At 44.1% G+C, this 4,871-nt stretch overlaps 1 pseudogene; it reads left to right on the top strand.

Annotated features, from left to right (window-relative positions):
• The first annotated feature begins 2,177 nt into the window (after positions 1–2,177).
• Positions 2,178–4,871, top strand: LOC131244557 (polygalacturonase QRT3-like; annotated as a pseudogene).

Genomic DNA, 4,871 nt, shown 5'->3' with positions numbered 1-4,871 from the left:
AGTGAGTTTATAGACTGAAGGAGGAGCACAATGGTTCGAAACGGTACAAGGCCAGATTGGTTGTGAAAGGGTTTCAACAAAAGGCAGGTATCGATTTCACTGAAATATTTTCACCGGTGGTGAAAATATCTACGATTTGCATGATCTTGAGTATAGTGGCTACAGAAGACTTACATCTAGAGTAACTAGATGTTAAGACAACCTTTCTTCATGGGGACCTTGAAGAAGAGATATATATGCATCAACCGACAGGATATGTGGCACCAGGTAATGAGAACAAGGTGTGCAGACTGAAGAAGAGTCTATATGGCCTGAAGCAGGCCCCGAGGCAGTGGTACAAGAAGTTCGACAGTTTTATATCAGGAAACGGTTTTAGGAGATGTCATGCAGACCACTGTTATGACTTGAAGAAGTTTGATACGTCGTACATCATCCTTCTTCTGTATGTTGATGATATGCTGGTGGCCGGTTTAAGCATGAGGGACATCTCAGATCTCAAAAGACAATTGTCTAGAGAATTTGTCATAAAAGATTTAGGAGCTGCAAAATAAATCTTAGGCATGAAGATAAAGCGTGACAGGAAAAACAAGAAACTAGTTTTGTCATAGGCAGAGTACATAGCCAAGGTACTTGATCGATTCAATATAGGAGGTACTAAGCCGGTTAGCACTCTATTAGCCAACCACTTTAAGCTATTTAAGGAGCAAGGGACAAAGACACAGGAGGAACGGGACTACATCGCTAAAGTCCCATACGCGTTAGCTATTGAGAGTCTCATGTATGCTATGGTGAGCACGAGGCCAGACATTGCTCAAGCAGTGGGAGTTATTAGTAGGTTCATGAACAACCCCGGGAAGGAACATTGGGAAGTTGTGAAGTGGATCCTTAGATACCTGGTAGGTACTAAGGATATAAGGCTTTGTTATGGTCGATCGGAAATCAAGCTACAGGGCTACGTAGATTCAGATTTGGCAGGAGATATCGACAGCAGAAGAGGCACTACAAGTTATGTCTTTACTTTGAGCAATGTTGCAGTCAGTTAGGTCTCTCAGTTACAGAAAATAGTATCTATCAGTACGACGGAAGCAGAATATGTTACGGCTACAGAAGCGTGCAAGGAGATGGTATGGATGTAAGGTTTTATGGAAGCATTGGGTAAGAAGCAAGCAGATTGCAAGCTGTACAGTGACAGTCAGAGTGCAATACACTTGGCTAAGAATTCAGCTTTTCATTCAAGAACCAAGCATATTGCTATCAGATATCACTTTATACGTTCGTTATTGGAAGATGGATCGATTGCTCTGGAGAAGATTCATACAAGTGAGAATCTTACGGATATGCTGACCAAAGCGATCACACTGGAGAAGTTGAAGCTCTGTTCAGCTTTGATTGGTCTTCAGGCTTGAAGACGGGGAGGTGATGCACTTCGGATGAAGAAGACAAAAGTTTATGGTGATGTGTCTCCAAGTGGGAGATTGTTGAGATGTGGAGCCACATCTGGGGGTAGCACGACCAGTCGTGGCCCCTGCTCGACCGGTCATGGGGTCCACTCGACCAGTCGTGACCAGTCGTGGACTGGCTCGACTCAAAGTCCAACGAGCATCGATTTTTTAGTTCCGAGGTGCTCGACCGGTCGTGACCCATGCTCGACTGATCGTGGGGTTTGCTCGACCGGTCGTGCAGTCTGCTCGACCGGTTGTGGTTACGCAGATTCGTTTCCGGATTTGATGTGGATTGCGAAAATTTGAGTCGATTTTCGTAAGGGTACGAAAGGGAAGTTACATAAACTATAAATAGGTGTTCCTAGGACTTTTCTAGGGGATGAGAAAGAATTCTAAGGTGTGGGCAAAGGGTTTTCTATGTACTTCTAAGGGAGAGGTTAGTATATTGCCTTGTAATCTTCGTTTTTCTTCATAGTAGAAGTTTTACATCCATAGTTTTTTTACCCTAGTTTGAGGTTTTTCCACGTATATCTTGTCTTGTGGTTTGTTTGCATTGCTTTGATTCTTTTTTAGTTTATATTTCTTTCTGTTTATCGTTTGTGGGTGAGACCGGAGATTGGATCTTGGTTCACTGCGTTGTTGGCGTGTTGAGCAACATTTTCTTCATCCAAACACCAATGTCATCCATTAAAATCTTCTGTTGTTTTCTTCTACTGTTGTGGTTAGAAGAAGCCAATGGTTGGAGCCATATCCCGCAACGTCGGACGTTTCCGACTATCACGAGAGGTTCCTGCATGCCGCAGCCAGTCGATCAGCGGGTTCGGCTTGCTTACGAAGGTTTGCTAAGTCTACATGGCCCATCATGTGCATGCTTCTACACCAAAATTGCAAATCCGAAATGGTGGAGCTTTCGCTTTAGGATTGGAACGGATTTAGACTGTTCTAAATTTAGGGCAAAAAGGGACTAGGGTCAAAATGGGTTGGGTTTGGTCTGGGCTAAGCCTAGGTTGACAATAAAGGGTCAAGATCCAAGCCCAAGCCCAAAAAAGTGAATGTGTTGCAGCCCCGCCTAAATGAATAGTCCAAGTCCATCCATCATAAGTGGGTCATAAAAGATGCATGTGTTGCCTAACCGATTTTTACAACAGGGTCGGGCTAAAATGATTTCAGCCCAAGACTGGCCCAAAAATCCAACAGGCCATACATGCTGGACTGAACCTGGCCTACAGCCCAAGCTAATAGGTCCAAGCTCGCCTAATTTTTTGTGGGGTCCACCGTATGGATGCCATCGTCCATAATCTGCAGGCTAGTTAATGATCATGATCACTGTGCAAGTGACAAACCTGTCAGTTTATTGGGACTGTTGATTAGGTGGACCACCATGTGGATGGACTACATCCAAAAATCACAGTGATTATAAGGTTGCTGTGAAGTTAGTTTTGCGAGTTGAACGCGCGTGGACAGCTGCACTAACCATTCCTTTTGTGAGGCGTGTTTAGAGTGGGAGAGTCTTCTATCCAGTGAGGTATGGAGCTGACCCAAGTGGAGTAAAAGACAGGAGCGATGCCATAACAAGAGCCGTTGAGGATGCCTTTGCAGTGCAACATGGGTCAGACCTGATGCCAGGAGTGAATGACTTGGGTGGAGTGGTCATTGATTTGCAAGGTGGCAACTACAAAATCAGCAACCCCATCCGTCTGCCGGCCGGCAACGGCAACGTCCTTGTAAATTCCATCTCTTTCCATGAAAAAAATTGAACTAGTGGACTTGAGTGTTCACCATTAGCTATTATTGTTTTCAACGGATTTTATCTGAGTTCTACCAGTAAGTGGGGTCATACCTTCTGCATGAAGTTATTACCATGGACCAATTCATGTAACTGTCAATCAGATGGACGGTTATGATCCGTAATTTGGTATTGCAAGTGGGCCTCATTTAGAAATGCAACATCATGTATGGCTACAAAATAAATTGAAAATGGTTGAGAAGAAGTGCACATGAATATATCTAAGAAGTTTTCCCAATTTCTACGATACATGTTCCCAATTTCCCAATTCATGTACGGACGCAGATGTTCATTTCACGCCACGGGTATGAGTACCTTTATACTTAGCCAGACACTCTCTCTTTCTCAGCTAACATGCTTTGTAGCTTGAGTGTTTTTTTTTTCGCTCACATGCATTTTCAAGATTTTTTTAGATACATGGAGGAACACTACGAGCATCGACGGATTTCCCAACGAACGGATATCTCATTGAACTAAGCTTGACCTCCTCCCATACAAGAAACCTCAAGACATCTTCCATCCAACCTGGTGAAATCGCCGCTATGAAATTAGGGAAACCATCATATGTCTATGAAGGCATTACCCTCCGGGACCTCCTTCTTGATTCTAGCCCGTGGTGGTGGCGTCCTTGTTGTTGACTCCGTCCGGACTCGCATTGATAATTGCTTCTTTATCCATTTCACCACTGTAGGACTCCTCGTCGAGAGGGGCCATGAGACCTTCATTTCAAACTCATTCCTGGGACAACGTCTAACAGCTGGTGGGGACCCACTTGAACGTAACTTCTCAGGCATTGCGATCGACCCATCTTCTCTGCAGCCACTGGCATCGTCCTACGTGGACAAGCTAACATACTTACTGGGGTGCATTGTTATAACAAGGCTACATATTGGGGTGGTGTAGGAGTGTATGTTAAGCTACCTGGCTTAGGCCAAACAAGGATAGATAATAGCTACATGGACTATACTGGTATTGTAATTGAAGACCCAGTTCAAGTCCATGTAACTAATGGATTCTTCTTAGGAGATGCTTATATCACCTTAAAATCGGTCAAGGGACAAATATTGGGTCTCAACATCGCTGACAACATGTTCTCCGGGAGTAGTCGGGGGACCCCGATCGTAAAGTTGGATGGGCCATTCACGACCGTTGATCAGGTGGTTGTTGATCGGAATAACGTGTGGGGGATGAAACTGAAGTCGACTGTGGGTAAACAAAGGATCACAGGAAATGGTACCCAGTGGATTGCTGATTTCTCAACAGAACTGGTGTTTCCCAACCGGATAAATCACTTACAGTATTCATTATATGTGAACGGTCAGTCGAGATTTCTAACACATGCGGTGAGCAATGTGAGTACCAATGTGGTGGTGGTGATAGCCGACGAGGTGGTTAATGGGGCAGTTTTTGTTATGGTTGATCAGAATGCTCTCCCAGGAGAGAAGGGTCCATTCATGCAAGGGCTCTGATAGAGTGCAGGCCCACATCACAACTAATATGTGGCATATGGTCACATTATATACTACTTCATGAGAAATCTGGATCTTTAGCATGACTACATTCCAGTCTACATCACAACTAATATGTGGCATATGGTCACATTATACACTACTTCATGAGAAATCTGGATCTTTAGTATGACT

The sequence above is a fragment of the Magnolia sinica genome, chromosome 1, assembly GCF_029962835.1.
Source record: "Magnolia sinica isolate HGM2019 chromosome 1, MsV1, whole genome shotgun sequence".
NCBI lineage: Eukaryota > Viridiplantae > Streptophyta > Magnoliopsida > Magnoliales > Magnoliaceae > Magnolia > Magnolia sinica.
Note: the sequence above shows the minus strand (reverse complement) of the source record. Positions and strands in the feature narration are given on the sequence as shown.